Raw genomic sequence first — 24,934 nt, forward strand, 5'->3', positions numbered from 1 at the left:
TTCAGCTGCTTCGGTGGGGGATGAGTGTCCATAATGCCTGCTACCAGTGCTGATTGACACCTTTGCAAAACAAAGGCTCTGATGAGGAAATGCCAGGGAATTTAAGATGGCTCTGCATTACGAATATTTTTGCAGGCTTCACAGATTCTACTGTTAATTGATGCTAAACAGAACCTTGATACGGGAAATCTTGAACTTCAGGCTATTTAATAGTTTAAAACAGCATCATTGATTAGAAGAGGCACAGCATCCCTTTGTGATCGTCACTGATCATAAAACTCTAAAGGTGGTTAAGCATGCCTGGCTAGATGTGCCTTTTTTTAGCTAATTCAATTTTGTAATTTCTTACTAAGCTCTAAATACAAATTTGGACACAGATTCCTTATGTAGAAAACATGATACTTAAAAGTCTTCATTAAACTTCAAGCGTATTATATCCCTCAATTGTGGCAATATTAGTGGATCTTGAGAATAGGACCATTTTTTATTCTGCAGTTGATTCTCAATCAATCCCTAAAATGGTGCCTGAGGAGAAGATGTATGTGCTTAATGAGATCGAGGGAAAGTTTTGTTTTGTGTATATAGTAGTATATTGTCATTGTGATATCACAAAGAGCAGGGAATCAAAAAATAATTTCATTATTTTTCAAGCATATTAATTTACAACCTGAAATTGAGTTCTAAAGTGAAACTTTTTTTCATAAAGTTTAATAAATACCTAGCCTGTTGTGCTTGATTAAAAAGGAAAAATTAAAACATTTTAGTGTGATCCATCCATCCATCCATCCATTCTCTTCCGCTTATCCGAGGTCCGGTCGCGGGGGCAGCAGCTTAAGCAGAGAGGCCCAGACTTCCCTCTCCCGGCCACTTCTTCCAGCTCTTCGGGAGAATCCCAAAGGCGTTCCCAGGCCAGCCGGAGACATAGTCCCTCCAGCGTGTCCTGGGTCTTCCCGGGGCCTCCTCCCGGTTGGACGTGCCCGGAACACCTCACCCGGGAGGCGTCCAGGAGGCATCCTGATCAGATGCCCGAGCCACCTCATCTGACTCCTCTCGATGCGGAGGAGCAGCGGCTCTACTCTGAGCCCCTCCCGGATGACTGAGCTTCTCACCCTATCTTTAAGGGAAAGCCCAGACACCCTGCGGAGGAAACTCATTTCAGCCGCTTGTATTCGCGATCTCGTTCTTTCGGTCACTACCCATAGCTCATGACCATAGGTGAGGGTAGGAGGTAGATCGACTGGTAAATTGAGAGCTTTGCCTTACGGCTCAGCTCCTTTTTCACCACGACAGACCGATGCAGAGCCCGCATCACTGCGGATGCCGCACCGATCCGCCTGTCGATCTCACGCTCCATTCTTCCCTCACTCGTGAACAAGACCCCGAGATACTTGAACTCCTCCACTTGGGGCAGGATCTCTCCCCCAACCCTGAGAGGGCACTCCACCCTTTTCCGGCTGAGGACCATGCTCTCGGATTTGGAGGTGCTGATTCTCATCCCAGCCGCTTCACACTCAGCTGCGAACCGATCCAGAGAGCTGAAGATCACGGCCTGATGAAGCAAACAGGACAACATCATCTGCAAAAGCAGTGACCCAATCCTGAGTCCACCAAACCGGACCCCTTCAACACCCTGGCTGCGCCTAGAAATTCTGTCCATAAAAGTTATGAACAGAATCGGTGACAAAGGGCAGCCCTGGCGGAGTCCAACTCTCACTGGAAGCGGGCTCGACTTACTGCCGCAATGCGGACCAAGCTCTGACACGGTTGTACAGGGACCGAACAGCTCTTATCAGGGGGTCCGGTACCCCATACTCCCGGAGCACCCCCACAGGATTCCCCGAGGGACACGGTCGAATGCCTTTTCCAAGTCCACAAAACACATGTAGACCGGTCGGGCAAACTCCCATGCACCCTCCAGGACTCTGCTAAGGGTGAAGAGCTGGTCCACTGTTCCGCGACCAGGGCTAAAACCACACTGTTCCTCCTGAATCCGAGGTTCACTATCCGACGGACCCTCCTCTCCAGAACCCCGAATAGACTTTTCCAGGGAGGCTGAGGAGTGTGATCCCTCTATAGTTGGAACACACCCTCCGGTCCCCTTTTAAAGAGGGGACCACCACCCCGGTCTGCCAATCCAGAGGCACTGTCCCGATGTCCATGCGATGTTGCAGAGGCGTGTCAACCAAGACAGTCCTACAACATCCAGAGCCTTAAGGAACTCGGTATCTCATCCACCCGGGGCCCTGCCACCAAGGAGTTTTTGACCACCTCGGTGACTTCAGTCCCAGAGATGGGAGAGCCCACCTCAGAGTCCCCAGGCTCTGCTTCCTCGTGGAAGGCATGTTAGTGGGATTGAGGAGGTCTTGAAGTACTCCTCCCACCGACCCTAGCGTCCCGAAGTGAGGTCAGCAGCGCACCATCCCCACCATATACGGTGTTGACACTGCACTGCTTCCCCTCCTGAGGCGCGGACGGTGGACCAGAATCTCCTCGAAGCCGTCCAAAGTCGTTCTCCATGGCCTCCAAACTCCTCCCATGCCCGAGTTTTGCCTCAGCAACAACGAAGCCGCGTTCGCTTGGCCTGCGGTACCTATCAGCTGCCTCCAGAGACCCACAGGACAAAAAGTCCTATAGGACTCCTTCTTCAGCTTGACGGCATCCCTCACGCGGTGTCCACCAGCGGGTTGGGGATTGCCGCCACGACAGGCACCGACCACCTTGCGGCCACAGCTCCGGTCAGCCGCCTCAACAATAGAGGCACGGAACATGGCCCATTCGGACTCAATGTCCCCACCTCCCTCGGGGCGTGGTTGAAGTTCTGCGGAGGTGGGAGTTGAAGCTACTTCTGACAGGGGACTCTGCCAGCCGTTCCCAGCAGACCCTCACAACACGTTTGGGCCTACCAGGTCTGACCGGCATCTTCCCCACCATCGAAGCCACCTCACCACCAGGTGGTGATCAGTTGACAGCTCCGCCCCTCTCTTCACCCGAGTGTCCAAGACATATGGCGCAAGTCCGGCGACACGACCACAAAGTCGATCATCGACCTGAGGCCTAGGGTGTCCTGGTGCCAAGTGCACATATGAACACCCTTATGCTTGAACATGGTGTTCGTTATGGACCATCCGTGGCGAGCACAGAAGTCCAATAACAAAATACCGCTCGGGTTCAGATCGGGGCCATTCCTCCCAATCACGCCCTTCCAGGTCTCACTGTCATTGCCCACGTGAGCATTGAAGTCTCCCAGCAAAACGAGGGAATCCCAGAAGGTATGCCCTCTAGCAACCCCTCCAGAGACTCCAAAAGGGTGGATACTCCAAACTGCTGTTGCGCATACGCACAAACAACAGTCAGGACCCTTCCCCACCCGGCGGAGGGAGGCCACCCTCTCGTCCACGGGGTAAACCCCAATGCACAGGCTCCAGTGGGGGCAATAAGTATGCCCACACCTGCTCGGCGCCTCTCACCGGGGGCAACTCCAGAGTGGTAGAGAGTCCAGCCCCTCTCAAGGAGATTGGTTCCAGAGTCCAAGCTGTGCGTCGAGGTGAGTCCGACTATATCTAGCGGAACCTCTCGACCTCGCGCACTAGCTCAGGCTCCTTCCCCTTCAGAGAGGTGACATTCCACGTCTCAAGAGCCAGTTTCTGTAGCCGAGGATCAGACCGCCAAGGTCCCGCCTTCGGCCACCACCCAACTCACACTGCACCCAACCTCCTTGGCCCCTCCCATAGGTGGTGAGCCCATGGGAGGAGGACCCACGTTACCTCTTCGGGCTGTGCCCGGCCGAGCCCCATGGGTGCAGGCCCGGCCACCAGGCGCTCGCCATCGAGCCCCACCTCCAGGCCTGGCTCCAGAGGGGCCCGGTGACCAGCGTCGGGCAAGGGAAAGCGTTGTCCAGTTTTTATTTTCATTGGAGGTTTATTGAACCGCTCTTTGTCTCATCCCTCACCCAGGACCAGTTTGCCTTGGGTGGCCCTACCAGGGGCATAAAGCCCCGGACAACATAGCTCCTAGGATCATTGGGACACGCAAACCCCTCCACCACGATAAGGTGACGGTTCAAGGAGGAGTAGTGTGATCCAGCTATTTTAAAATGGGATCGATTGTGTGCTTCACTTCACTTCTCTCTGTCCTCTGTAGTACTCTTTAGGGCCAGGGCTGTGTTTTCAACTTGAAGAGTCATCTCCAAGCTCTGTTATTAACATTATCGTTAACTGCTGTTTCTGTAGATAACTAGACAGTAATGAATGAAATAAATAATACTTACCCTTATTCAGAGCTCTCTCAATACAGAAACATTCCCAATTTGCTCCTATGGTCTGATGAGAGAAAGGATAAGTACTCACATAGCAAGCAATTAAATGACAAGAACCATCAGGCATGTATTTAGTTTTAATAAGGTTGAAGTTTAGTACAAAATGCTTTAGCACAGGCAGAGTGATAGTACAGAGCTGTCATTCCTGTCTCATAGTACCCTGGGGCCTCATGTATAAACGGTGCATACGCACAGAAATGTTGCATAAGAACTTTTCCACATTCAAATCGCGATGTATAAAACCTAAACTTGGCGTAAATCCACGCACTTTTCCACGGTACCTCATACCTTGTCGTGCAAAGTTCTCCGCTCGGTTTTGCAGACTGGCGGCACCCAGCGTCAAAGCAGTGCTACTGTTCCTGTGTGGTTACACCTTATTTTCCTGACGCGGCTTTATAAATACACCGAAACTAACCGCATATTGTTTATTAGTGTAATACATCTGATTGTAATTAACTTGTAACAATATAATGGCAGAGGGAACAGCCATAGTATTCCAAATACCATAACTGCTTTAGCATTGTTACTCTCACTTCTTCTTCTTCTTCTTCTTCTTCTTTCAGCTCCTCTTGTTAGGAGTTGCCACAGCGGATCATCTTTTTCAATATTTCTCTCACTGCACCACTCAGAGTATTTATATCACTGTATCTGAGTGTGAATCACAGCAGCAGCTGATCGGAAAGGGAATTATCGGTATACAGCTTCAAGGACACGCTGTCTCAGCCACTGCAAAATGTTTTAAAGCCTTTCCTGTATGGACCTCGCGGTTCAGAAACAGAAACAATATCATTTATAAGGTGAAATTCAGCAAAATATGTTTATTAAATTATACAGATAAAACTTTAACTTCATTTAAATAATCTATATTCTTCACTGGGAGTGTCGTTAAGGATAGAATAATTAAACATGTACTACGAAGACATTTCAATGTTCTTTAAACGTTTTGAAGAATCGGCGCTAAGCTTACAGATGGCTTAACGCCTATTACAGAGCTGATTGTATGGCGATCGGTTACTTGGGTAAAGAAAAGCACCGACTGCAGTGACGGCTACGCCAATATATATTGAATATAAAACAGAAACAGAAAATAACAACACAGCTAAAAACACAGCGACAAATTTCAGCAAAAGTTAAATGCTTGTGTCATGAGCATGAGGCAGCTATGCAGCCATCCACTGTGCATAAGCTACCTTACTGACGGGCGGGCGAAGTAGCCACCGATTCTTCCTCTGCGCAGTGCCACAACAAGCCTAGAGCCGCCCCTGAGTACTGCTGCAATAAATTATTTCATCGAAGTGAAACACAGGTTTAATAACGTGCTTTAACTCCTATCATCATAAAAATGATATCACATATACATACATACTCAGTATTTTAGTTATTCAGAGTATCATGAATGTAATGGATTCTGTGTCCAGTTGGAGGAAGAGAGCCGGTTTAAAAAGCAAGTAGTGATTCACACACATAGAGCACATAGAAGATCAAATACAAAACAAAGCATTTAACGTGCTACTTTAATTACGATGTGATTTGAGAAACTGGTTAATTAAACGATTTTAAGATGAAGTTTATGATGTTCTACTTTAATGACAAAATAAACTACGTGATTAAAGTGGAAATGTCGAGATTGAAGTTGACATTTTGTGCTTTTTCCTCACTGTGTGCCTTTTTTCTCTGTACCCTAATAAGCTTTCATATGACACTCAGACAGTGGGCTTACAACTCGGCTTTTCACGGCGACTTTGATATGTGACTTCTTTTTATTTCCGGCACTGTGCGATTTGTGAATGTGAGCTTTCAAGTTTCTCCAACACGCTATGTCACTCGATCAACTTCCTTTTGTTGATTATACTACGGTTTATTTGAACAAATAGTATGTTTTTTCTTTGCCTTCACTTGGTATTCGCTGAAATTCTTATATTTTCCCCGTGCTTTTCCCATTGTCTTTTCATAGAAAGGCTGCGCTTAAGGGCGATTTATATTGATTTGCATATTCAAATAGGCGTAATTCTGGGAGGATTTGGGGCGTTACATAATGCGCGTGCACGAGCGTTAGTTTTCACGCTGATCGGGATTTATGTAGCGGAAGAACGTGGAAGTTGGAGTACGCACAGATTCCTGCATCTGGATTTTTCTGTGCGTAGCACATTTCAGCTTTTGTGCTTACGCCATGTTATAGTGTGAGTTCTACGCACGGCGTTATACATGAGGCCCCAGAACTGTATGGAGTTTGCACATTCTCCCCATGTTTTTATGGACTGAATGGTATCAGATAGTGTCAGTAAGTTTACTCACTCAAAAATGTTGTCATCAGTTCTTTGACCACCATATCCTCATGATGAGCACCTCGGTATGCACAATTAAATTTGATAATTAGTTTGTGGTGTAGTTTACCTCTATTGCATACTCTGTTTTTTCATTTTCTCACTCATTTTTTATTGTGTGTTTGCACATCACGCCGCTGGAAGTAATGCTGAGTGCTGGCTGGCCCTGTGAACTTACCCCAAGATAATATCAACATTCAGGTGGCTTGGTATTCCTTTCATAAAAAATGCAATTCAGTATAAACAGTTCAGTTCAGATTTATAGTTATTTGTACAAACTACATTGCAACTCTTCTGTGCACTTTTGACCATTTGGAGCGACTTTCACTCCATAGGCTGTGCAAAATAACTGCACAAAATGTTACAGATGAAAAGTAGGCTCCATTTATGAAATAATCATCACCATATGATTTCAGCATTCATCCGTCTGTTGTTATAAACTATGGTAGAACCTAAACATTAAACAAACAGAATTGCAGAGACACAACTAGGTTAATAAGCAGTCTGAAGCTTCTGAAATTTGGAGAATTGGGGGATGGAGGTCAAAACTTCACCCACAACATCTGCGGCTATCAAATAAGCAAGCAAGAAATGTATCCTCATCTCAAGAAAATAGTACACAGAATCTGAGACCAAAATGTATTATTTCCAGTTTACTTTTGTTGTCAGAAGCATGGCTTAGAAATGGAGGAGGCATGTTATTTTAATCTGATATCTATGCTGCTTCAAAATGGACAAATCTGGTAAGTTAAAAGGCTTTTACTTTTATGTTGGAACCTGCTCTCCTTTACCTTCATTATAAAGTACAAGACTAGGCTAGGGATTTAAAAATTTTACAAAAAGCCTCACTTTACACAGCCGCTCCATGTGGCAAATTTATATTTATATATACTACAGTACAATAGTGAAAAACAATTTTGACTTGAAAAAACACTGAAGGTATCCTTTAATTAATATATTTGCTGGGAAAGCATTAATCAAGAAAGAAAATTAATGTAAAACCTTAGAGACTTGCAACAGGGCAAAAGGTAGACACAGATTTTCAATATGGCTACTTCGACCACTTTCCCCACTTAGTAGACCTTAGGGGAGATCTCAATTGACTTAATTTCTGATGTACCATCTTCAAAGGGTAGTTCAGATGTAGTCACATTCTTGAAAAGTGCACTTATTTATTTATTTAATTTTATTTATAAAAACTACCTTCTACGATAGCGTAAGATATTCATCAAAGATATTTTTATTATAGATCTAAGGTACTAGATATTGCTATCAACCACTAGCTGCTCTTTTGCAGTCACTTCAAATCCATATCCAGGTCTCTTCTAAAATTTTGGCACATCATTTTGCCTACAAAACAGACACAAATGGCAATTTTGATGTGAATAAAGGCCAATGACAAAGCAGTTGCACCTGGCAGAGATAAGAAACAAGCTTGAAATGAATATTTTGAAAGTTTGAGTTTCTGGAGGAGGCACATTTTGTTTTGAAAACTGAACAGGAAAATGGGGTTGCAGTGGAGAGGTTGTGTTAAATAGACAGATTGTACAGTTAATTGTGTATAAGATACCTTGCCCTGTATAATGTACATTGCTGCCAACAGAAAAGTAATCAAGGGTATAGAGTGACAGCCCTTAAAAAGATAAAAACTAGAGGCAGGAATAGCGAGAACACGCCTTTTGTCAAAGATGTCCCAGAGAGTTGGAATGCCCTAAGAGACCTAAGGAAGAAGTGAACTTGGGTTGCCAATCAGAAAGGACAAAAGTATTTTAATAACTTTTGCGACTGAAAATGTTGAAACATAGCTATTAAACATTTATTTATACAGTTTCAGACAATACATGATGTTTTTAATATGCTGCCTTTCATAGTAAGTTCCATCTCATCTTGTGTTATATCAATATTACAATATGTCAAATAGGCAACCACTGACAAAAAAAGATAATCATGTTGAATCCAAAATTAGATTTATGGTTGCATCTTTGGCATTTAAAATGAATGATTAACAGTTTCATGAAGTGCATACATTTTATAAAGATGAGAGAATATGCACTTTTAAGTTCAAATGTACTGTAGAGAAAGAAAAAGTAAATATACAGTGCATATTTAAGGCTTTCTGTGTAATTAAATTCTTATTCATATGCTGTAAAAAGAATGAAAATGCTAGAAGTTATTAACATTAGATATTTAGGGGATTTTTTAAAATGTATTTTTTTAGTGACTTGATTAAAGGGTACATACATATATTGGAGGCCTTATGAAGTGCATAGATACTTAATAGAAACTGATATGTTAGAGGGTTAAACACTAATAAAGGAAAACTTAGGGATCTTCCACATTTGTCTGTTAGGCTTTTCTCTGAATTTACTATCTCACTCTTCTTTATTTATTTATTTATCTGGTTTAGTACAATGCTCTAAACTGTATACCCTGCCATTCTTTCTTAAACTCTTTGAAGTGCCTTAGCATGGGAAAGGTGGTATATAAATGAAATAAACTGCTCAAAAAAATTAAAGGAACACTTTGAAAACACATCAGATCTCAATGGGAAAAAGAAATCCTCCTGGATATCTATACTGATATAGACTGGGTAATGTGTTAGGAACGAAAGGATGCCACATCGTTTGATGGAAATGAAAATGATCAACCTACAGAGCCCTGAATTCAAAGACGCCCCAAAAATCAGAGTGAAAAAATTATGTGACAGGCTAGTCCATTTTGCCAAAATTTAATTGCAGCAACTCAAAATTGTATGCAGCACTTTGCATGGCCCCTGTGTTCTTGTATACATCAAAGACAACATCGGTGCATGCTTCTAATGAGATGACAGATGGTGTTGTGGGGGTTCTCCTCCCAGATCTGGACCAGGGCATCACTGAGCTCCTGGACAGTCTGAGGTGCAACCTGGTGGCATTGGATGGACCAAAAAATAATGTCCCAGAGGTGTTCTATTGGATTTAGGTCAGGAAAGTGTGGTGGCCAGTCAATGGTATCAATTCCTTCATCCTCCAGGAATTGTCGTGCACCAGGAGCCACTGTACCAGCATAGGGTTTGACAATGGGTCCAAGGATTTCATCCTGATGCCTAATGGCAGTCAAGGTGCCTTTGTCAATCCTGTAGCGGTCTGTGTGACCCTCCATGGATATGCCTCCCCAGACAATCATTAACCCACCACCAAACTGCTCATGCTGAATGATGTTACAGGCAGCATAATGTTCTCCATGGCTTCTCCAGACCCTTTCACTTCTGTCACGTGCTCAGGATGAACCTGCTCTCATCTGTAAAAAGCACAGGGCACCAGTGGTGCATCTGCCAATTCTGGTATTCTATGGCGAATGCCAATCAAGCTGCATGCTGCTGGGAAGTGAGCTCAGGGCCCATTAGAGGACATGGGGCCCTTGGGTCACCCTCATGAAGTCTTTCTGGTTGTTTGGTCAGAGACAATTACACCAGTGGCCTGCTGGAGGTCATTTTGTAGGGCTCTGGCAGTGCTCACCCTGTTCCTCCTTGCCCAAAGGAGCAGATACTGGTCCTGCTGATGGGTTATGGACCTTCTATGGCCCTCTCCAGCTCTCCTAGAGTAACTGCTTGTCTCCTAGAATCTCCTCCATGCCCTTGAGACTGTGCAGGGAGACACAGCAAACCTTCTGGCAATGACACGTATTGATGTGCCATCCTGGAGAAGTTGGACTACCTGTGCAACCTCTGTAGGGTTCAGGTATCGCCTCATGCTACCAGTAGTGACACTGACTGTAGCCAAATGCAAAACTAGTGAAGAAACAGTCAGAAAAGATGAGGAGGGAAAAATGTCAGTGGCCTCCACCTGTTAAACCATTCCTGTTTTGGGGGTCATCTCATTGTTGCCCCTCTAGTGCATCTGTTGTTAATTTCATTAACACCACAGCAGCTGAAACTGATTAACAACCCCTCTGCTACTTAACTGACCAGATTAATATCCCATAAGTTTCATTGACTTTATGCTATACTCTGATTAAAAAGTGTTCCTTTAATTCTTTTGAGCAGTATATATATATATATATATATATATTTTTTGTGCTGCATAATTACTGTACATACTATATATACTATAACAATAAAAAGCTGAATGTAATAAAAGCTCCAAACATTTTTTTTTTGCCTTGTCTGTCAACCAAAAAGTTTACAGTAATCTAGAGGCATGCAAAATATTTCTTCTACACCATCATTAAAATGACTAATAATTATTTTCAAAGGACAAGTGGTTTCCAAGTTAAAAACAATGACCAGTTATATACCTTTGTAAGAAGCTTTGTGATGACTTCTCTAGCCCAGCACCATCAAAGGAAAGAGTTTCTCTTGTTAAATTTTAACAGATGATCCTCTGGTAGCCTCTCTCAGGTATCGCATTTTACTTTCATCTTTAAGACTACAGACAGCGGAGCAATTGAGCTGCCAATATTAACACTTGGCTTTCAAGAAGACAGGAAAGTAAGGCTTATAATGTTAGCCTTGCTTTGTTAAAATGAACTTTCAAGATCAAACAAATCACCAGCTTCCCTTTAAGAAAAAGATAAATATTTGACAAGCAATGATAGGTAGTGGTCAGTGCCCAGCTTGCAAATTGTCATGAAAAATGACCCCAATTAAAGACTTATCACTACACTTATCACAAGATAATAGGTTGCCCGCTCTAATGCCCTTTTAATGCTACAGGCTCATGACCACTGTGGATATGTGGCTTTAATTGGGGTAATACAGTATTGATTTTTCTGTGGTGTTTTTAAAGCAGTTATGCTTCAGGCTGCATCTGGCTAGGCATTCACTAAAAGAAGTCATGGTTTACTGGATCCCATGTCATTTGTAATGACCTAATTACCTAAATGATAAACAACTGCTGCTGGTCATTTGTCACACACTGCTCTCAACGTGTGTAGATGCCATATAGAGCTTAATGCTAATAAATTTATTTCAATTAAAGCTCTTATCATAATTTACTGCAACAAGCTAGTGTACTAGATTTTCAAACACTTCGGAAATAACTACAAATTATACTGTTGGAATAGCTAGAATTTAACTTAACAAAACATTTTTTAATTCATCCCAGCAGCTACATATGCCATCAGTGTTAAGCAAAAATGAACTATGGTAAGCCCAAAGGACTTTTTTTAAGCATAGATAATGATCCTTAAAACTATACTGAAAGCAAATATGGAAGGGCAGCATTAAAGCCAACAAATCTTTTATTCTTTCCCTAACTACTCTCAAATATGAATTAATTTTAAGTGAATCCAAAATTTTAATGTCTGTCTCAGCATGCTGCCATCTTTTATATTGAATGTGTGATGATGTCATACATAACGTTCATGATTACATGAATAGTACAGAAAATGCCACTCTTGAGAAAAACCCATAACAACGTCAGTGCTGTGGCATTACCAAAATAACTAAAAAATTTTTACAGAATAAAATTAAATAAAAAAAATGATAATGCAGGAATAATCAACAAGGTTCCAAAAATGTTTGTGAAAGTCAGGAGACAAACATAATGTTTATTCATGATAGACTATTGATGTTGTGTATTGAAGTCACTATATTTTTTGTTGTGCAAACAACAATAATGTTATTTGTACTTTTCTTTACAATTATCATCCAAGACACCATAGATGTCATTCATGTAAATAGTGCTTAATGAATTATATTCATTTGGGAACTACAATTACAGTAAAAGTAATTTTTAACAAACCTGTAGGAACGACATATAAGCAGTGATTTCATTTTAGAAATAGGTATCAGAATTTCTGGCAGTGCCAATAATATCTTCTAAGAATATGAGAACAAACATATGGAAGAAATGCTTTTTAATCAGTAAAATAAAAAGTTTCACTGCTGATAGCATTGGTAACAATTTTAAATTACAGCTAGGAAGTATATTAATATTTCAGTCTACCTACTGCTGTAAAAAAGTGACATTATTAATCCCTATTTACAAAGTCACACGCTTTTATTTGTAATGGTTTGCCTTGTTTCCTTTTTTTTATCATTCTTCTGCTGTCTAGAAACCACGGTCAAATTTAATGACATTGATATCTGAAAGTTGGCTAAAATAAAACAAAAAGGAAAAAAATATATTTTAAACAACAAAATTAAAAAGTTAAAAGATAACAAACCAAACAAAATTGAAATGTACTAATTCTTTTCTGGTAAAAAGGTTGCAGGATTCCATTACCATTTGGGAAGCTCATTGAGGCCAACATCGTTTAAACTGTGCAATATTTCGGCCTTTAGTTTAGGGCTTATTAGTTCAGCCTTGTATTATCCCAGATTATGAGCTCAGTTCTGGTTTTGTTAAGTTGCTTAATGCCGGGTATATACAGTGTGATTTTTAAAAATCGTGGGCAAGTGACTGCTCACATTGTACGATGGAGTTGCAGGTTGTGTATGTACTCAAACTGTACGGACACGTTTGATAGGATTGAAATTCTATGTATATGGCTCTGATGAATATTTTTCCCATTCAAGTAATAATGATAGCACAAAGAAAATGAAAAGGCTTAACTGTTCATGTGGATGGTTGAGGTATGATAATACAGTCTGACTATTTTACACAGAGAATTAAAGGTACATAGTCTAAGTAATTTACTGTTGTGTTTTCATTTTACATTCTTCCAGTAAAGGTTTCCTAAGATGCTTTTGTCATTGCCAATTGAGTTGTATGTGCTTTGGTATATGATATTTAGATTTTTGAAATCATAAATGTGAAAATGAGCATGACAACAGCAATACCAAATGTACAATATACTGCAATTGATGCACAATGAAAATTTATGCAGACATCAGAAAATCAGGCCATCAGACTGCTCACACAAGACAGACACCTGAAATTTCTTAATTCTTAAACTCGTAAGGTGACAGCCCAAATGTAAGAAACAATCCGACATCGCAACTCCTCTCATACCACACATGCAATTATGACCAATGAAGTTGAAATTCGGCACAATTCAAAAAAATCAGACAATGACTGCAAATTTCTGGTTTTGGCCTTACTTTGCATTTGAGACTGACAGGTTCATATAGTAACTGTTGTACCTCAAACATCAATAGAAATCTAGCAGCCTGTAAGTGGAAAAATTGTTTCCACTTTTTTAGACCACTTCAGATGTGTTGCGTGATAGAAAAAGAAATCCTGGAATTAAAGTTGCAAAAATGAGTGTATCCAAATGAGGTGGTGTCCAATTAATATCTTTCCACAGCCACATCTATCTATTATATAATAAAACACTTAAGTGTGTCCAGTCCCTCTGAACAATTTGATTGGTCAGTTTGGGTTTGGTGTGATTGGTCAGTTTGGCTTGGGTAAAGTGATGAAACAGGATATGCGACTGTGAGATTTACAAGGAGGATTAAAGGTTTATGACGCAAGGTGAGAGAGTCGCCTTAAAGGGAAGTATAAAACATGACAGGCAGCGACAAAGGTGTTTTTTTAAAATAATGACAGAGATTGAGAAGCAGGCTTTATGGGAATGCATTCAAGAAAGAGACGCCAGGTAGGCGATGTTCACACAATTAAATACAGAGTAAAGGGCACTGAAGGTTCATGTGGGACAAGAGATAGGAAATATTTTCTAATTCTTCTATTACCTTTCTTCAACAGGTTCCATGGCAAGTTTTAATATACTGTAGAGCACATAGCATATAAAGCATACAGTGCTGCTCATAGATTTGTCACGTTTAATGTGGCATTTTAATTGCTCCCTTCCATGTCATAACTTCATTTTTAATATGTTCTATTTACAGTGATCCCTTGCTATATCGAGCTTCGACTTTCGCGGCTTCACTCCATTGTGGATTTTAAATGTAAGCATATCTAAATATATATTTTTCGCCGATTCACGGATTTCTGCGGACAATGGGTCTTTTAATTTATGGTACATGCTTCCTCAGTTTGTTTGTCCAGTTGATTTCATACAAGGGACGCTATTGGCGGATGGCTTAGAAGCTACCCAATCAGAGCATGTATTACGTATTAACTAAAGCTCCTCAATGATATACGATATGCTTCCTGCGCGGTCCTTGATTGTTTGCTTTTCTCTGTCTCTCTTACTCTCTCTGACATTCTCTGCGCCTGACGGAGGGGGTGTGAGCAGAGGGGCTGTTTGGCTAGAGGATACGGACACTCCTCTAAAAAATGCCGCTTTATCGCGGTGCTTCGGCATACTTAAAAGCCCAAAAGCACGTATTGATTTTTTGATTGTTTGCTTTTCTCTCGGCTCTCTCTCTCTGACATTCTCTGCTCCTGACACGCATTCCTTTGAAGAGAAGAGAATTGTATAGTTAATACAATTTGCATTCTTTTAATTGTGAGAAAGAACTGTCATCTCTGTCTTGTCATGGAGCACAGTTTAAACTTTTGACTAAAGGGTGTTATTTCATGTCTAGAGGGCTAATAATGTTAACAGTGTGGGAGAGTTTATAAGGGCTTAAAATATATAAAAATAACCATACAAACATATGGTTTCTACTTTCGCGGATTTTCATCTATCGCGGGGGGTTCTGGAATGCAACCCCCGCGATCGAGGAGGGATTACTGTATAGCTTCCACAGTCCCAAAATTCATTTTAATTAGATTTTTTTCCATCAATATTATGGAAATCTACTCTCACTACACATCTTTAACATATTTTTGTTATTTTACAATTATTATTATTCTACTAGACATTAAGCCCGTTATTAACAGGCAGTAGAACACTAGTGCATAAACATTAGTAGGAACAGTCTATATTAAATGGCAAGGGACCTTGACCTCATTCTGTTTCTTGTCTTAATTTTTTTCTTGTCAAAAATATTTTTGCAAGAAGCCTAAAGTAAAATAATAATAAAATTAAAATCGAAACGTATATGACAACACAGTAAGTATAATTAATATTGTCTTAGTGTAAAACTTTGTAACAATCTGTAAGACACAATATCTGAAGAAGATATTTAGGTAAAATTTTCTATTTTTTTACCTCATGAAATTTTTCTATACAATTTCATTACAGACAACATTTCTTGTAAATATTCTGTCTGAGTTTGGCAACCGTTTGCCTTGTTCAGGACCATCTACAACCTTGACAACAACATCTGGAAAACTTGTAACTCTTGATAATGCAACATATAACTGACAGTGGCTAAATACTGGTTCTGGCAGGTAAATGCCAGCTATTTCTAAGGTTTGCTCTTCTGAGTATTTCTCTTTTAGCGTTTTTCTGACGGTCATTTTCTTTTTCTTCAATCAATCTATTTGCTCGTATTTTGTCTTTCAGCCTTTCTTTTGTTGATGTTTACTTGTTGAGCTGACCGTTCTTCCAGGAGATGTTGCTTATATGTGACCTTTCTTTTCGGTGGCATGTTGCTAGTAGATATGTCCGTAATATTTTCTCTCGCAGTAATACTGGTTTGTATTTATGTAAAATACCTGTCATTTTCTCTAACAGTAATACTGGCTTTGTTGTCCATAATATGACTTTAATTTTCTGTCACAACATTGGGCAATCAGCAGAGTGTCCCCAGCAACTGATTTAATGTGTGGCGTGTAGCTGATAATCGTGCCTGTGGCATCTCCCCAGCAAGTACTGTTTAGTTCCCCAGCAAGTATTTTAATTTGTGCTGGCGTGCAGCTGATTATTGTATGTGTGGCGTCTCCCCAGCAACGGATTTTATGTGCGCAGCCGCGACTACCCAATCAGCACTCTCCCCAGCAATGGTGTCCTTTATTTCTTATCATGCGCGGCCGTGGCAAGGCCATTCATTGTGTGCCCAGCTTCCAGTGTGTGCGCTTTATTTGCTTATCATGCACGGCAGTGGCTAGGCCATTCACTGTGTGCCCGGCTTCCAGTGTGTGTGCGTCCACAGTGCTGTGCGCATGGGTGGGGCACGGTGCAATACGCGGCACGGCCCGCACATGTGCACTTCACCAGAAGACACACACGGACACCTGGACGCACACAGGTGTTTTATTAAACAGGATTCCACAAATTTATTACTTTGTCTAGACATATAATGCCGTATACACATCCATCGTCCATCCATCATTTCCCAACCGTTTAGTCCTAAACAGGGTTGTGAGAAGGGGTATGCTGGAACCTATCGTAATTAGCATAGGACGCCAGGCAGGCACAAACACTGGAAAAAGTGCCAGTCCATTACACGCATTACCAAATACATGCTCTATATATTATAATGTGATAATGTGTATGTGTACTCCTGTCAGATAAAGATTCCAGCAAATGTAAGATGCATGTAATCCAGATGCAGAACACTGATCAATCTAAAGTATGCACTCACCCTTCACATGTAGTGAATACATTAAGTATCTATTTTGTCCAATTCAAAATAAAGAATCTATACAGATGTAATAAAATAACTTGAAATGCACACAAGTTACTAAAGGACTCTGTTATTTATACTCCTCTTCATTTTTCAGTAAACAGGCAGTATCTAGTGAAAAGTAGGAAGCACCCCTGGACAGGTTGTCATCCTTTCATAGGAGAAAGCAATGTACAAATCCTTCCAATTAATAGTTAATACACCAAAACATCCAGTGATTTGTATAGTATTATGTTAAGCAAAACAACAAGAGGTGCACCTCTGCTTATAAGATAATTAATTCATCCATCCTTTTAAAGGACCACAGAAAAAGATTTGTTTAAAAATAATTCTTTATTCACCACAGTACTTGGCTTTTCTCACCTTCACTAAGGCTAAACAGCCTTGTAAAGTAGATGTGTGTGTTGAGTACAAGTTTTAGCAGCATTAGAAAATAACACTTTTTTTTTTAAAAATAGTGAACAAAATATGTTCAATCACCCTTATAATATTCCTGAATACAAGCTTAACCTATTGTGCTGTCTGGTTGGGTATGTAGCAGCCCAGGTCTGCCATTCCTATCCGATTATTGTCTAAGTGAAGTTTGTATGTTCTTTCCATGCACACATGGATTTTGCTTTCAAGTAATTGCACTTTATATTGATTCGAGACTCTAAACTGGTCCAGTATTGGTGTGTGCTGAACTCCCCGACACCCCCATTCAAAAATCACTTTTGGGCCTGTGTCCCATATCTGCTCACCCCATATTCTGTTATAGGGCGACATGGATATGTCCAAAAATATCTTTTTACCACATTAATAGACGGACACCTGAAGATGAAAGCATCCGAAGATGCCTTAAGTGCTTCAAAAGTGTCCAAGGAGCTGCTGCAAGAGTGCTGCCATGAGGCAGCCTGTTAGTTGCTGAATGCTATATTCCCAGTAGGGAGCAAAATGTTGCCATTCACCACATTCCCAGAAGTGAGCATTCTGCCGTAGCTCTTGCGTGAACCCTATAAAGGCTGGCAAACAAGCTGTACCTTATGGTTCATTTGAATGCACTTAGTGATTTAGATAGATAGATAGATAGATAGATAGATAGATAGATAGATAGATAGATAGATACTTTATTAATCCCAAGGGGAAATTCACATTTTAATGAGTTATAGAGATTTATGGTGCCGTTGTGTGAATGTGTGACCTTAACATTTTGTTTTTTGGCACTCAAGGGAGTGGGGGTGACAGGGGAGTGGGTATTGGAGCAATAAAAATAGTAAAAAAGTGCATGTACTTTGTGCAATCTTGTCATGAAAGGACAAACGGTTGCTTTAAACATACTTGAAAGAGTTCTCCCTGTATGTCCACCTAACCATGTGGAAGGCCTAAGTGTAATCCTATATAATTTTTATCAGACGTTAAGTAAAGAACTAAGCAGCTAGATTATCTTATTCAAGAACAAAACATTACGTTTTTGTTCTGTTTGAATAAACAGAGCATTCATTTATGTAATTTGTTCAGATTTCTTCTGGAAATTGCACCCTCCTAGCAAGACCTTTTGTTGTTTTCTTTCTCAAAACAGTATAATCCTGCATGTTAGCAGTATAGTTTGGGCAAAGCTGGTGTATCAGTCAATAAATGGTAACAATAGGGGAAAGTAACCAGAGAAAGTGTAATTCTAAAGTATGCTCTTATTACTTGTGTATAGTTAGTCTAAATGACTTCTCCAAGCAAACTGTAGAGTGCCCTTTGTAGGGTTATTGATCCCACTCTCCTTTAAATTCTAAATGATACCAGAAATTTGTAGCATCTCTGAAACTGATGAAGCTTGTTCAGTAATTGGATATATATACTATTTTACAGAAAAGGCAATGGTTGTGTATAAGTTACTTATGCCATATCATGCAGTTTTTTTTTTTAATAATCTCATAGTCTTTTTCCCTGGCTCAGTTGAATTTGGTGCAATTGAATACACACTTGATACATTGAGTTACTTTTTATTGTCACAAATAGTAATGATAATAATAGTCAGTTAATGTTTAACTGCTTTTTTTGCAGATTAATGACCAAATAAAGAACAAGAACAATTTTCAGCAGAACTGCAGACCAGCAATTTGTTTGCAAAAAATATGGGAACATTCATAAAACATTTGAAGTTTGCTACAGCTGTTCAAAGATCAGGCTTACTACTGCTTATTAAATTCACTGAGCACTGCCCCACTGTCCCAATCACTACATACCCCTAGCAAAGAATTGCTATAAACAAAATGGGTTATTATTATTACTCTTATTATTACTCTCTGAAACTGTCTATTAGGATAAAGGCTTTTTGTATCATAAGCCAAGGTGTGGGGGTTTAGAGGTAAGACACTTGTGCTGTGCTGCACTTTTGTACTGCAGTGGATGCCTCGGGACTTTTTAACGAGAAACATTGTACTTTTCACTCCTTATCCTCTGACAGGCTGAAGAATATATTGGTTGTTTAAGAGATTTTTTTTTGGTGGAAGAGGACAATGTCAGATGCTTTAAGGTGGGACTTAGAGGAAAATAAAGGTAAAACTCTGTTTTTTATACCTGATTCCTATTGCTTGCTTTGTCAATTCTGAAATGGTTAGCCTCTAACAGTTTTAAATCAGTTGGTTTAAAATGAAGCTAATAAGTGGCAGTCACTGCTTTAATTTCAGCACTGTTAGGCAATCATTAGAGATAGATAGATGAAACTTTATTTTTCCCTTGGGGAAATTTGGCCTTTTAGAGAAGCTCTTAAAGTAAATAAATATGTAAAAAGGTAGACAAATAAATAAATATACACACACACCTTGTTCTGAACACACATCAGAAAGACTATAAAGCATGAACATTAAAAAGAAAGAAGGCTTCTAACTTCACTATCACAGTCACAGTGAGGCATTATGATGTATTGCTGTTGATATAAAGGAGCCTCAGTAATATTTCTTGACACACCTATGCTCAATAATTCATTGAGTGAAAGTAATCAGTGTTAGTGTGTCGGAGAGAGGATGTACAGCATTGTTCATACTGGCACTCAATTTTGTTTTAATTCTGTCCTTCGCTACTATCCCCAGGGTGTCCAGAATGCATCATATAACTAAGCTTGCCCTTTTAATTAGCTTGTTGATTCAGTGGGCCTCTCTTTAAGGGGTGTCACACCCCAGCACACCACACCACAGCTTAGGAAATTGCACTGGCCACCACAGAATTATTGAAGATATGAAGGACATCACTTCCCACACTAAAGGATCGCAGTCTCCTAAGGAAAAAGAGTCTGCTTTGCCCTTACCTAAATAGTTCCTCTGTGTTTCGAGACCAGTCCAATCTGTCATTAATATGGACTCCCAAGTACTTGTAGGAGAGGACCACCACTCCTTGAATAGTGACTGGACATAGAGGCTGTTTGGTGTGGTGAAAGTCAATAACCATTTCCTTGGTTTTGCTGATGTTAAGATGCAAACAATTCTTTTTACACCAAGAAACAAAGTTTTCCACCTGACACCTATATTGTCTCGTCTCCTTTATCAGTACACCCCATTAAGTGCAGAATCATCACAGAATATCTGCAAGTGACATGGCCTGGTGTTATATTTGTAGTCGGATGTGTACAAAGTGAAAAGAAAAGGAGACAGGACTGTTCCTTATGGTGCTCCAGTGTTGCTCACGTCCGTATCAGAGATACAGTCCTTGAGCCTCACAAACTACAGACAGATAGTCGATTATCCAGGACACCATAGACTAATCCATCTGCATATCTCTGAGTTTACTGGGATGGCTGGATGGTATTAAAGGTGCTGATGAAAGCAAAAAACACAATCCTTACTGTACTGCCAGCTTTGTCCAGGTTAGAATAAGACTTGTGGAGCAGATAGATCATTGCTTCCTTCACTACAAATCTTGTCCAATATGCTTACTGCAGTGGGTCCAGGTGGTCTACCACAGGAGGACTCATATAGTCCAGCACCAGTCTCTCAAAGATCTTCATGATGTTCAGCGTAAGTGCCACTGGTCTGTAGTTATTAGGTGAAGAGGTGTCTGCTTTCTTTGGAACAGGAACAATGCAGGATGTTTTCTACAGAAGTGGAACTTTCTGGAGCCTTAGCGATCGACAGAGCAGGTTACAGAGGACACCACAAAGTTGGTCAGCACAGGCCTTAAGAACTTGAGGACTGACTCCATCTGGTCTCCCAGCTTTTCCTGTATATAGCTTCCTCAGTTGATTCCTTCCTTGGTCTTCAGTTATGGACAGCGGTGAACCTGCAACTGGCCATTCCTGATGACATGGTAGGAGATGTTGATATAGTAGGTATGGTGTTGGGAGACTGGTCAATGGAAGAAGGTGGCATTGGCAGGAAAAATCTTATAAAAAATTAATTCAGGGCGTTAACTTTGTTCACATCCACTTCTAGCACATGAGCCCTGGATTGCTTGAGTGCCATAATTACACCCAGTCCACTCCAGACATCCTTCATGTTATTCTGAGTGAGTTTGTTTTGTGTTTCAGAGTGCAAAAAAGTTATATTTTCACTGTGAAAATAAATAATAAAATGAACAGTTTAAACCATTTTTAGAACAGAAATAAATATATGTATATTTACAGTATATTTAAGCACTGTTTTACTGTTAATGTCAATTGCTTTATTGCTATATACTTACATTGGTGCTGAATTAATAAACTAAATGTTTATAGAAATATTGTATGTAATTTAATAATATTGAAGGACCCCACTTACTCTAAAATGTCTGATTCACCTTATTTTAAGTTTTTTGCTATATTTTATTAAAAAATACAAAATCTTATAATTGTACAATTTGCTACTTTTAATTGCTGGTCTATGAATAAAGAACAATTTCATAAATTGTTTGCTGATATTTTGTATTTAGTTAAAAACATTTTGGCAGGTGTTGCATTATTTCCACCTAAAACTGAATTATTTTAAGGTTTCTTGTTCTAAAATAACTATAAAATACATATATTTATATGCAGAGTGAAATAGCTTAATGTCATGTTAATGATAATTTTTTTTTGTTTACTGCATTCATTTTAGTATACAGTAACTGTAAATGCTTTGGACTGGTTTTTGAAACCTAAATGGATGACCACTCAACCGCCAGACATTTATCCATTAACATTATTTTTAATAATATTTACAGTGCAATTTTACTAAGTGTAAAAGTATTGTTCATTTATTTGCATCCATACCAGAGCTTTATTTCTTAATACATGACTAACACTAGTAAGGTCTCTACTTACCAAATCACTTATCCAATTAAAACTCCATCTTTGCTATTAAACAAGTTCAGCACATTATTCTTGGTAGGGGAAGCTGACTGCGTATTGATATTTAGATGGATTGCCTCTCTGACATGCAGAAGAGTGGTGTTAATGGTAAAGGAGTTCATTGGTAAAACAGAAGATGAACATACTGTGCATTGTAGCTCAAGGGTTAGGACACTTGTCTAGACCTTTTAAATACTGTATTTTTTTATAACGTTCTGAAAGTAAAGAATGAGTTTACAGTTTGTTAGGAAAAGCTGATCAATCTAAAGAGACTTTGGAGAGCGTACCTGAGAAGTAGAAGTAAAAGAGACATGGGGGACAGGAAGTTGGTCGGTAAACGGTCAGCAAGAGTAACTGCTGGAAAATATTAAAAAAGTAAGACAGGAACAAATATTTGCTCCAAACTGTACATTTGGAAATTAGCAATGTGTATTATTTATTTATTTATGTATTTAACCACCAGTCTATACTATTGGGTTGGAGGCTAAATTATTATTTTTTTATATTATTACATCAGATCTGGATTAAGATTTTTTCTTTTTTTGCATTATTACTACCCAACAATGTTATTTGATCTTCAAATGGAGGTCTGCTTATAATTCCAATAGCCAAGCTTAAAAGAAGTAATGAGGTGGTGTTTTGCTCCCAAACATTTGGAATACTTTACCTATAGAAATTCACCAGGCTAATACTGCGGAACATTCTAAAAAACTGCTAGAAACCCACTATTTTAATTTGGCTCTTTCATAACTATGTTTTAGTTGTATTTCTTATAGACTATATGGGTATAAAGGTATCATATTCTTTAGGGATGTGCATCTGTACTAATCCCCACTATTCTCTGCTTTCTTTTCCGGGTCTTTTGCAGTGGCGATCTAAGCCACCACCACCTAATCAAGGTACCCTGAAAATGATGGATGTCTCAGCTACATGAGACAAACTTCATCACGTGAAGCATGAAAACAAAGAGGACTGATTTAGAAACTTGTACGTTATGTAGAATGCCCAGTGGGGTCTAGGCTGTCTTTTTTGCCTTGGGACCCCTGCAGATTTTGCTGGAGTTTTTTTTTTTGTTTTTCTGTCCTCCCGTACATCTGACCTTACCTTCTTTAGTATTATTGCCTAATCTTTATTGTTTTTCTTTCCTTGTAACTTTCTCTTTGTTACCTTAGAGAAAAGCCAAGCAAAATGACACCTTTTATTGGCTAACTAAAAAGATTACAATATGCAAGCTTTCGAGGCAACTCAGGCCCCTTCTTCAGGCAAGATGTAAACTTGTAAAACATTTTGAGCTAGACTGATATATGAAAATGTGCTATATAAATAAATGTTATTGCCTAATGAGGAAATAAATTAGACCGCCTATATAAATATATCATTCAAAGCAACATATTTAAAGACCATTCATGAACACTATGGTGAGTCAATGGGAAATTTTAAGATCAATAAAATGTCTAGAAAGTTGTCTTTTGCTTAACAGGCCAGATATTTTTCCTGTGGTATTAAAATTTTTTTTAGTGCAAATATATAAAAATTGCTAACATTTCTTTTTGTATTTTGAATACTTTTTTTTTAATTAAACAATTAACTTGTTTGATGACACTTTCAGGAATTCCTAGCATTGACAGAACATGAAAGTACCAAGTATACTCATTCAAGCAAATGTTATTTAGACTCATGCAATTTAATAAAAGTAAGTAACAAATGATAGTGTAAAGTATGTTTTCATTTGCAATAAGCACAAATTAAGGTAGCACAGTGGTGCAGCGATTTGCACTGTTACAACGTCATAGCTTCTGTGTCCTGAGTTTGTGTGGAGATGCTATATTCTCCACTTGTGCATGTAAACTTTTCTTTGAATACTCTAGTTTTTCTTTTTTATTTGAAAGACATGCATCTTAGGTTTATAGGTGAGTTGAAACTGGCACATTTTGTTTGTGCCCAGTAAAGGATCCCTCCTTCCACAGTCTTGCACATACCTTATATCTAGTCTGCAGGGATGGGCTCTGTCCACTTGTGAATCTAAATTGGAGAAGAAAGAATAGATAGACACAAAGTTTATTAGTGACACACACATCTGTGTAATCGCTTTCTTGTATATAAGAAAAAATCTGTCTGTGTAATTTGCATATCTGTGTATCATTCAAGTGTTTCATTGAAAAGTATATTTTTTGCATGTGATATATTTCATTTTTATGTAGTTACTTCTAATGTCACAAGAAAAACTACTCTACAAACTCATACTTTTTTTATTTTGTTGATGTTTGAGTCCTTTTTGGTAATTCTGAATTTATGCAAGCATGATTTACTTTAAAACACCAAAAATGAAAACATTAGTTCTGTAAGCAAAGAACACAGGAAACTGAGAAGAATAATAAAACAAAATAGAAAACAGAACAAAGTTTCCCAATCTTGATGAAATGTTTTATTAAAAAGTAATGTTATGCATAAAAAAATAGCAGAAATCATCACAGTTGGAAATTAAGTATTGGCATACACTATATAATATAAAATAACTCCATTCAAGAAAAAAGACTAAAATGCTTGAAGGATGAATAAAGAAACTAGATGTCTATATAAATACATGATTATAGACCATTAAACAACCAATTATATGGAACTAATAAATACATGCCTTTATTTGACTTTTTTGTAATCAGAAATTTCCTTTACACGGAAAT

Source organism: Polypterus senegalus, chromosome 3 (assembly GCF_016835505.1).
Source record: "Polypterus senegalus isolate Bchr_013 chromosome 3, ASM1683550v1, whole genome shotgun sequence".
In the NCBI taxonomy this organism is placed as follows: domain Eukaryota; kingdom Metazoa; phylum Chordata; class Cladistia; order Polypteriformes; family Polypteridae; genus Polypterus; species Polypterus senegalus.